Source organism: Theropithecus gelada, chromosome 13 (assembly GCF_003255815.1).
Source record: "Theropithecus gelada isolate Dixy chromosome 13, Tgel_1.0, whole genome shotgun sequence".
In the NCBI taxonomy this organism is placed as follows: Eukaryota; Metazoa; Chordata; class Mammalia; order Primates; family Cercopithecidae; genus Theropithecus; species Theropithecus gelada.
In genome coordinates this window covers 4,129,620-4,140,850 of record NC_037681.1, presented here as the reverse complement: position 1 = coordinate 4,140,850, position 11,231 = coordinate 4,129,620, and positions in this window count along the sequence as shown.

Below are 11,231 nucleotides of genomic sequence, written 5' to 3'. Positions count from 1 at the left end.
ACACCTGAACCAGCATTCTCCTCACTAACCCACAGAGTAGCTCCAAGGCATGGACAACTGTCATAACTCCAAGGAAGCTATTAGAACAAACTAGAAAATAAACTTAAATAAGAGTGTCAGTGTCAGGGGCCACTAGTGGACTGTTGAGAGGAAGCTTGACCCCAGTAACAAGACGTATGATTTTTTAGGCCCACAGAGTTGGTAGGTAAGTGAAAGAATGTACAGGAAATCAAAGGCTGGGGTCATGGTGAATCCCATCGCTCTACGACTGAACTCCTGCCGTGCTTGCAAAGCACAGACACAGAACACACTTGCGGCAAGAATGAGTGAATCATCCATTTACACATTTTCTAAACTTGTTTTAAAATTCTTTCTATTTTTAGGCCTACCACATCTCATGTCACGTAGCATTTCCTTTTATTTGTTCCAAACACCACTCCTTTGAATCTCCTGGAGTGTGCTGTGTCCGTGGTAATTTCTGTTCACTTTGTCCACATTCCCTGCACTTTATAGATTTTGATCCCACCTGCTCTGAGATTTTATTTTTTAAGTAGAATCACTTGCTCCAGTTAAGATGGCCTAGAGCCTTGAGAGAAGAATTTTTTCCTATTTGGGGTCTGGTACTCTTTCTTCCATAATGCAGAGAGGGCATAGGGGTCACACTGCTGGGCTAGGAATCTGGTGGCCAAAGCCAGAACCCTGGCACATTCTCATACTGGCTGTGTGACCTTGTGCCAATCACTCAACTTCTCTGAGCCAAAGTTTCTATGTCTGAAGACTAAGACTAATAATGGTACTTCTCTTGTACGATATTATGATGTTTAAGGCAGACAAAGTGTTTGGAGCACAGTGAGTGCTCAATCAATGTTAGGGGCTGAAAGTCAAACTAGCCACTATAAAGATGGCAGAGAAGCATTGCCCATGGACCTTGGTGTGGCGTCACAGTCACTATACCAAGGATACTGACAGACAGAGAGATGCCCACAAAATAAAAGCGGGGCGAGGGGGCTGGGGAGAAAGAGCAATGAGGACATCCTGAGGAGGTGGTCTCTCAGGTGTGAGTGAGCTGACTCCTCCCTTCCATCCTGGATCTGAGTGTGCACTCTCTGGGGGTCAGGAGTCTGCTCTCTGGGTGTCCAAGACTACAGTCACAGACTAGAGCCTACTCCAGCAGCTCAATGGGCTGCCAAGTTCTACTGTCTGAGAACTCTCTGAGTTCTGAGAGACGGTTCCATGCTACCAGGCACCTGTGGCTCTGGAGAGCAGAATCCGGAATAGAAGATACCATTCCCGTGGCTTCCAGAGCCATGGCGTTCTAGGCTCAGTTTCTCCATGAACCCAGGAAGTGGCGGTTGCAGTGAGCCAAGATAGTGTACTCTATAAAAAAGATTGTTCTGTAATGAACTTTACGTATAAATATTTTCCTGGAGAGATGAGAAGTGACAAATGGAACTGTGGGAGTACAGGTTGGGCACCTTTAGAATGAATATGGACAAGTTGGCTTCCCATAAACCTAGTCTGTCTTGTCTTTTTACAACTTTTGAATATCCCTTTAAAGATTAAAGGTAAGCAGGTAGGGATGAGCAAGAAGGGAGTACCTGGAGAGATTCCCCAGTCTAGGGCCATTACCGTTTTCCAGGCAGTGACCAAGGTGTACAGAAGCTTAGGATGGGCAACCTGACTGGGAAATGCTCCTGATCCTGAAAGCAGCCTTGACTGCTCACGGGTAACCAGGAAATAAAGAGAGGGTACACGTCGACCCCCTGAGATCCTCAAGCCACGTTCACAGGTCAAATTAGATGACTGAGTTCAGTCTTATGGTCTCTTGTTCAGGATTCAAGAGATAGCTGTACTGTCATGTTTGAAACTTAGTCTCTCCATTCTAGAGCCCAAGGAGTTGTGAGTTATGGAAAGCACCCTGGACTCAAAGTCAGAGAGACCTGGGTTTGTGATACTGCCCTGCTCTGAGCAGTGTGACCTTGGGAAAGACACACTCAAATTCTCGGGTTTCCCACACTTAGTAAAACTCTACATGTAATAGCCACATTTTATTAGCAGGGCAACGTGAAAATGATTTGTAAACTAGTAAGAAATGGAGAAAAGTAAGGGATGAGGCAATTATGATGATGAATATAGTGCCGTGGTCCCCTCACCAGGAGAGCCTTTTCTATTTTCCTGTCTTCCTCCCCTTTGATGTATTTAGCTGTACAAGCATTTACTGAGCATCTACTAAGTACTGGACTATCTGCTATGACGTGGGAACCTAGAGGCGACTGAAACAACAACCATGTCCTCATGCAACAAATAAACAGGTCCTTGTAGGGAGGTGTGCTTCATGCTATAATGTGGCTGGAGTGTAGAGGGGGAGGTGTGGGGAGCAGTGAGGGTACCCTACAGAGTCTTGGCTGTCCAGAAAGAGAGACCTCTAAGCAGAGACTGGAAAGAAGAGTTGGAATCTACCAGGCAAATGTGAGAATGTGGAGAGTAAAGGTGGAATGTTCTGGTATTGGCAGAAAAAGGTCCAGAAGCCAGAGAGGGCCAGGTACATTCAGGGAACTGGGTTCTGTGTAATGGGAGATAAAGTACAGTAATAGAGTGCATGCTTGTGTGTGTGTGTGTGTGTGTGTGTGTGTGTATGCGCATGTGCGCACGCATGTGTATCTGCAGTGAGAGCTGAGAGATGGGTCTGGGAAAGTGTGCTGAGTTAGATCACAAAAATCTTTGTAGGCATGTTGAGAAATTTGGATTTTATACTAAAAAGCAAAGGGATCTTAGTTGGGGAAAGTGAAGGAACAGGCATGTTTTGGAAAGCTCTTTCTGGCTACAGTGTGGTGAATGGATTGGAGGAAGCCAGGTTGCAGGCAGGGTGGGGAGTTGGTGGGGCACTGTGTTCCCCTAATTCTAAGGGGTAATGGCAGCCCTGAGGACAGAGGGAAGTGGTGATGGGGATGGGTGGGGAAATATTGTATAGTTAACTTTTGACTCTCAATTCTATCCTCGACTGGTGGTGATGGGCTGCCCTGTGAAGACCAGAATGAGTGTAAGCCCCATCCTATCTTCCCATGTCCTTTGGTGAGCTTCAGCTTCCTCAAGCCCAGTAGTCACTGCAAGCAGATATGGCTCCTCCCACCTCGAAATCTTCCAGTGGCCCAGGGGAAGTTTCTGTCTGATGACAGATCAGAGAAGTGAGGAGGGGATGCTGGTCTAGGACCAATACTGCCATAGATGGACTGAGGAGATGGTTGATCCTTCACCTCCAAGTCTTGGCTCCAAGATCAGTGTCTCTGGGGACTCTTCTCCAATCTCCCTATTGCAAACCAACCCTGCCTCCCCCAACACCCCACCACCAGCTTTATCCCTTTCACTCTGCTTTATTTCTCTTTACCATTTGACATATTGTCTACTTCACTTATTTATTTATCATCTGTCTCCCCCCATTAGAAGGTAAGTTACATTAGGGCAGGAATTCTTGGTAGTTTTGTTTACTGCTGTATCCCCAGTGCCTAGAACAGTGTCTGGCACAGAGACAATGCTCAGTAAATGCTTGTGCTTACCTGAGTGTTCGATGGAATAACTGAGTGGCAAGGGTAACACAATGACCTCATTGTGATGGTGTGGTGCTGGATACTGGGCACGCAGCAGTTAACAAGATAAATGCTGGACTGAAGTCTTAGCCATGCCTGCCCCTCATTGGTTCTTAGCAGCTAGTGGCAGAAGCAGAAACTCAGTAGCCTTTTAATTTTTACCTGGGCATGCTGCCTGCCTCTCTTTTTTTTCTGGATAGCTGAGGACCCTCTGAGTAGAATATGGGTGAGAATTGGGCACAGAACATGGGCAGGGTGAGGGGGTGACCTTCCCCAGATCCCAGGGGCAGTGGGAGACAGTCAGACTACTCTCCTCCTCATTGGCACTCAGTCTCACCACTGAAGGCTCCAAATCTCTGGGCAAAGGTTATAGCACCTGCTGCCCAGGGAACATGTGACCACTTGAGCGCTGCTGGGTTGGAACAATCCACACAATCAGGCCATTGTACTAAACATGCAGGTCCCCTTACCAAGCCACACCCCATTCCAGCACTGCCAGACCCTTGTGGGGCCCTGATTTACAGGTGCCCCTGAGGAGGAGGTGTTGTTCTAATGGCCCTGGGGGAGGATGAGGTCACTTCTCTGGGACTCACTTACTCTGGCCTGCTCTGAGATCCAGGGAGAAGTAGATGGGAGAAGGAGTAAATAACCACATTCTAGCTTCAGGCCCTATGAGGAGTGGTAGACAAGATGATTACTGTTTGACTTCTGATGACATTGGCATTGACTATTGTCCTCCAACATTTGCTTTGCTTGGTGAAGACTGTTGAGCACTTGCTGATTTTTCAGAAGTCCAAAAGATTCCCTTCTGTCATGACTGTGTCCAGAAATTCCCATCAAATGTCACTGTCCATTCTTGAAGATCTTCCTTCCCAGAACTGGTTCTCAGCAGACCATTAGACAAGGATTTGGGGCTACTGAACTCTTGGTCGGTACAAGATTGTGTTTGTTATCGTCCTTCTAGGAGCAAGGAGTTCTACAGGGCTTTGTACCCTGTTGACATTCAGGCCAAGGTCACTGGTAGGTTTCACTCCACAGGACCATTCAGTGACTGCAAGGAAGTCCCTGCTTGGGCTGTTTATTTATTTATTTTTTTTCATTATAAGTAACCCCAAAGGAGATGGCATGATGAAGTAGAATCCAATTTGACTAAAGCAACCTTTTTTTGTTTGTTTGTTTGTTTTGTTTTTATTTTTTTTTTTTGAGACAGGGTCTCAGTCTGTCACCCAGGCTGGAGTGCAGTGGTGTGATTACAGCTCACTGCAGTCTGAAGCCTCAACCTCCTGGGCTCAGTCAATCCTTCTGCCTTAGCCTCCTGAGTATCTGGGATCACTGGTGCACACCACCATACCCCGAAATTTTATTTTATTTTATTTTAGTAGAGATGAGTCCTGTCATGTTGCCCAGGCTGGTCTCGAACTCCTGGGCTCAAACCATCCTCCTGCCTTAGTCTCCCAAGTTGCTGGGATTACAGATGTGAGTCACCATGCCTGGTGTCTACAGAAACCTTGGCTCTAAAAGGCAAGTGAATAAGGATATACCTTTGTTTGGTACATTGCAAGATACTTTAGTGCCTGACATGTAGTGAGTGCTAAAGAAAAGGTGAATCTGAATCAAGAAGCTTAAATCCAACCAGGGCCATTTTGGGTTCTGGATATTAGTTACAGATTCAGAGATACCAGTTCTGCTTTATCCCCCATCCTCATCATACCTTTCCACAAAGAGAGAGGAAGAGACTGCGCCAGTGCTCACCCTTTCCCATCTTTACTTGCAGGAAAGACGCTGGTTTAGAGGTCAGGACCCAGGCATCTGAGATGCCCTTGCCCCTGACCCTGGCTCTTGGGGCCCAGCAGGTGGTCTCTTTGTCCCATATTTTTTCTTTCCAGAGTCATCCTCCAGGGGAACACACACACCCTGACCATGGGAAGGGAGGTCTGGCTAAAGAGGTCACTGCAATGACTGAACACCTACTTTGTGAGCGAGCACCAACTATGTGTCAGAGGTTGACCAAAGCGCGGTGTGTCCAACATTTTCACCATTCTTGTTGACCTTATCTCTAAGGAAAAGGGTCCTGCAACCTTGAACTTCTGAGTTGGACTGTCTTGGAGACTCCTCTAGCCTAGTTACTGTGGGGCCTTAACAGGTGATTTAGCCTTTCTGGACCCCCAGTGACCTCACCTGTGGCATGGGGATAATGAGAACACCTTCATTTCAAGAGTCACATGAGGATTAAATGAGATGATGAAGCGCATTGCACAGGGCTTGTTAAGGGCTCTGCAAATTTTAGACATGCTGGTGATGATGAAGAAGAAATGTGAGTGCTCTAAAGCCTCCACAAGCTGTTATCCTTGGCTTCACTGCTGCCTAGAATTTGCAGCAGGGCAAATTCAGAATTTGCACAGGGCAGCAAGAAGGCCCTGAAGCTGGCAGTCCTGGGAGGCCTGAGTGTTTCTCACTTGCCTAGTGGACTGGGGACAATCACTTTCTCCTTCCGCACTTTCAGATAGGGGTTTGAGGGTTGAGTCCCCAGGGCTCTGGGTCACAGACACAATGTCAGAGTTGTTGCAAAGGACAGAAGAAGTCCCCTCTCCTCCAGGCGCCCAAGCTTCACCCTTAACTCCTCCGGGTCAGGCCACCTCCTGTCCCCTCTGCCTGCTGAAGATGGGAGGAGTAGGGAGGAGGGGCGGGGTAGCTGAGGAAAAGGGCCCTGGAGAAAAGGCGAGCCCCTCCAGGGCCAGGGTGTCTCTCCGCCTCCCCGCCCAGAGCGCAGCCGACTTGCTCTAGTTCTCTCCTCCCACCGGCTGGGTCTCCAGGTGCCTTCCTTTAATTAAAAGTATTTAGCCTTCCGCTACACTGGCCTTCATTTGCATGGGATCCTTCTTTTTATGCAGCCTCAGTATCAGAACGAGCCAGGAGGTTAACGGAGCGTCGTCGTGCAGCGTCCCAGGACACCAGGGCCAAGTGCGCCCTGTTTCCCCGCGCTGCCCTCTGGGACTCCGCAGGCGGCGGCTGTCACGGGGCGGGAGCTGTCAGGTTTCCAGCCCCTCCGCCCCGCAGGGCTGGGCCTCCTGGCGCGAGGAGAGGCGCCGCAGTTTCCGCATCCTCCCCTGGCAAAACGCGTTCACAGCCCATGCCTCCGTGGGTCTCACCGCCAGGACTGGTCCTCCTAGTATCTGAACGAAGGAGGAAGACAGCTGTTTTCTGATCCCCTACGTGCGCCAGACACTGGACTGAGTTCCGTGGGTATTCTAGGGAAGGACAGTCACAACTCCTGCCTGGAACTCATCGCTCCTTGGTGGCTACACAAAGAACCATGACATCAGGTAGCAGGTGGTTAAAAATTGCAGGAAGGTTTCACCCGAAGGGGCCCTGGTTGTTAGAGAAAAGCAGGACACGAACTGTCAGCGGCAGATCCTTACAAATGTTTTTTGTTTGTTTTCTTAGATGAACATTCTGATGCTTAAGATAATCAGGCAAATTCATCAAGGCCATGTAGACGATGGCAGGCAGGCCTGGGGTTTAAACTCCAGCCAGCTGGTCTCCCAGACCCATCTTTTCCCATTCAGGAGGAGAGGAAGCTGACTGCGTGAGACCAGACTCCTTTCCCTCCAAGTGCTTGTGCTCTGATGGAGGCTCAGACACAGACCTGGGAGACTCCGGATCAGGGTGTTTGTTTCTGACTCCAGTCGCCTCTGTCTCATGGTTCTGGCTTCCTCAACCGACCTGAGGTTTTGTCTGTAAACTGCTCCTGGCCTGCTCACTGTCCCACTCCAGTCCCCCTCCATCCCCAAGCCAATATCCACCCCTTCCAGCTGCCCCAGGGTCTTAGGGACGGACAAGAGCAGGAAGGAGGCCTGATTCTTACAGATAAGGAAAGGGAGATGCAGGACGGGCTTCTCCAGTTCTGCCTAAGTTTTTACTCATTATCCCAGACTGATTCAGGAGTCCCACCCCCCTCACTTCTGTAAGCTAGTTCAGATGGTCCTTTTCTACAAATTTCTCTTCCTTGGACTAGGAGACAGGCATCATGGAGGTGGGATGTGGTAATGGGAGTTGCTGTGTTTCATTTCCATGCAGAGTGTCTGATGCAGAGTAGACAACCAATACATAGTGAATGAATGAATGGATGGGTCGTAGATTGGGCTCAGAAGTAGGCAGAGCGCGGTGGCTCACGCTTATAATCCCAGCACTTTGGGAGGCCGAGGCGGGTGGATCACAAGGTCAGGAGATCGAGACCATCCTGGCTAACACAGTGAAACCCCGTCTCTACTGAAAATACAAAAAGTTAGCTGGGCGAGGTGGCGGGCGCCTGTAGTCCCAGCTACTTGGGAGGCTGAGGCAGGAGAATGGCATGAACCCAGGAAGCGGAGCTTGCAGAGAGCTGAGATCATGCCACGGTACTCCAGCCTGGATGACAGAGGGAGACTCTGTCTCAAAAAAAAAAAAAAAAAAAAAAAAAGTAGATGTAGACGCCCATGTAAAAGACAGAGGAGGAAAGAATGTGGATGAAAGGTAGAAGGGGTGTGGAATCCCTTAGCCACCAGCATTCTGTAGTCTTCCAGAGAGTGGACAACAGGGGTCATGCCACAGCCCCTCCCATGATACTCCCGAGGAAAGCAGGCAACATTTCCTCTCACTTTGCTCTGTGGAGCCTCCGGAACCGGGAGCCTAAGGGACCACCATTGCTGTCTTGAGTCAGCCCAGAAAGGCAGCCAGTTAATGCTATTCTAGGTTTGGGGTAGACCTAGGTCCAGGGACAGGGAGGGAATGATGAGCTCAGGACTTATTTTAGAGGTGTGGTTTCAGCACATTTTTAGTCACTCCTTCTCCTTCCCTGCCCACTGGTGAAGGACCTAGAAGATGAAAGTCTTTCATTAGCACTTTCTCAGTCATGCACCCAGAGTGGGCTGAGCTCTCCTGTCTCACATCTCCTTTGCCAGGGGTGTTGTGCTGAGTTGGGGGAAGGTGGGGAGACTGCCTGAAATCATGGCAGCATTCATATCCCAGAGTAATTTAATAGCATTATCTCATATCATTTTCATGAGCAATTGATGAGGTTACTGTTGATCTGTTTTACGGATGAGCAAAGTGAAGCTCTGACGAGCTAAACACCATACCCAAGGTCAGCTCATTTAATGACTGTGTACTGAAATCAGGACTTGGACCCAGGCCTTCCAATTCCAGAATCTGTCTCTGGGACTAGGGAACACCATCAGGAAGGGAACTGGAATCGGGACAAGATCCTTGAATCCCCAGGCTTTGCCCAGGAAAAGTGGAATCTTTGTGAATAAGTCACTTGGAAGAACAAGACAAGCATCTTGCTTGAAATGACACCCAGTAGGTCAGTTCTCTCTATTTCAGGCACTGTGACTTTAGAGATGTTAAAACACAAATATTTGTGTTGGGAGTAGTGTGATGATATTAAGCAAAGGCTCAGCAGAGTTATTAGCAGACACTGGACCATTCGATGAGCTTGCCATCACTCAGAAACTGGAGAGCACGATCCTCAGGGAATAGATCTTTAGGGCAGGTGCAGTTTGATGGAGGTGCAGGCAGGCTGGGAATGGGAAGAGGATGAGCACAAGGATCTGAGCAGTGAGCTCTGTGAGTGGTAGGATTCTGAGGGCTGCAAGGATGGCATTCTTAGGAGTTCTCTGAAGCCAGAACCTGGGACTACCTTATCCTCTCTGTGTCCCCACTAACCTACACAGCTCCTGGTACATGTAGGTTCTCAATAAATATTGAGAAGCAGTAAGTAGTAATTGAGTATTCCAAGAAGAAATAGTTGAGAGAGAAGGTGTGGAAGTAGGAGAGCAGACTGGAAGGCAGCTTTCATGTAGGTGAATTCCACTTTAGGGTTGGAGCTGTGTGAGAGGGAACGAGGTGGAGTGTATACACGTCAGTGTGAACTGAAGCTCCGGTTTTGTAGTGCTTTCTTAACCTCAAAAAGGACATTTCCAAAACGTTTTTGAAATGTTTTGTTGATTTTATTGTTGAATATAAAATTGAGCTTACCCTGGAGTGGGTTGTGCTAGGGGTGGGAAAGGTGCTGGCTTAGTGGAATGCAGACAGGTCCTCAATTGAATTTAGGTGAAAAGAAAGGTCTTGATGGGTCTAGAGGCCTAAGGAATACCAACCCTGCACAAGGGAGGCTTGTTTCCACCCAGTGCAGACATAATAGCACGAGCAGTGCCAAAGGTCTTCTGGATATTCTATTCTATTCACTGACACTCTTTAGTTGAAAAAATGCCAACCAATTAGGCCCAATTAGGCAAAAAATATAGGGGATGGGTTATAGAGATGCAGAGATGGGTTATGGAACCCAAGGTCAATGATGTAGCTGAGTGTCAGAAATGACCAGAACCAGGACCCAGAAAGTCACTCAGTGGGCTGCTGGCCATCTCTTTCTCTTTCTTTCTTTCTTTCTTTCTTTCTTTCTTTCTTTCTTTCTTTCTTTCTTTCTTTCTTTCTCTTTCCTTCTTTCCTTCTCTTTCTCTCTCTCTTTCTCTCTCTCTCTCTCTCTCTCTCTCTCTCCCCCCACCCTTTCTATTGGCTTCTCTTTCCGCATCTCTGCAGGGAAGTTCTCTTTTCCAGCAGGCACAAGGCAGGTCCTGAGATTATCCAGTAGATCCTCATGAAGAGAGTGGCCACTCCTCTTTCATCAGAGAGAATCTCCTCATCCCAGCCTGTGTTGCTTGACACCCTGGTCCAGTCTGCTCTCACTGAGGCTATTGGGGGTTCATTTTTGTGAAAAAAGATTGCAGTTCTCAGAGAATAGGAAATCAAAATCTTTTGGGCTGCTTAGACACCTTGAAGATACTCACTGAAGGTGCTTTCTCAGATGGCTTGGGAGTTTTCTAAATATCTATTTGTCATAATTTACCTATCCAGTGTGCTGGAGCTGGCTGAAAGGTGGTTATATTCTTAGGTGGGACTAATAGGAAAAGCACATCCAAGATAAAAGTGCTATATTTCCTCTATACTTCTTTGAGTTGCACCACACTTGGGTTAATAGCTCCATTCTAAGCATCACCTACAAAGAAGGAGGCTGAGAAAGAGAAACAGAGGGAACTAGGAACTATGAAGGCAGTGTAAACCATGCCCACTAAGGATGAATTATAGGAAGGAAGGATACTTTCTTAAAAAATAGAGGACTGAGGATAAAAGTCATTTTTAGAAAACTAGACAGTGGTTATGAGGAGAGAGAATCCATATGCTTGGTGAGCAATGTGTGAACATCGTGGACAAGTCAGTTTTGCTCAAGTCTGAGCAACACGTTTGAAGCAGTTTATCTGCCCACACTGCAATGGGCATTGCCTTAGGAGGGAGTTAATGACCTATTGCTACGAGTCTTCTTTTTTTTAAATTTCCATAGGTTTTTGGGGAACAGGTTGTGTTTGGTTACATGAATAATTTCTTTAGTGGTGATTTCTGAGATTTTGGTGCACCCATTACCCAAGGGGTATACACTGTACCCAATGTGTAGTGTTTTATCTCTCACACCACCTCCCACCCTTTCCCCCAAGTCCCAAAGTTCATTGTATCATTCTTATGCCTTTGCATCCTCATAGCTTAGTTTATACTTATGAGTGAGAACATATGATGTTTCATTTTTTTATTCCTGAGATACTTCACTTAGAATGATGG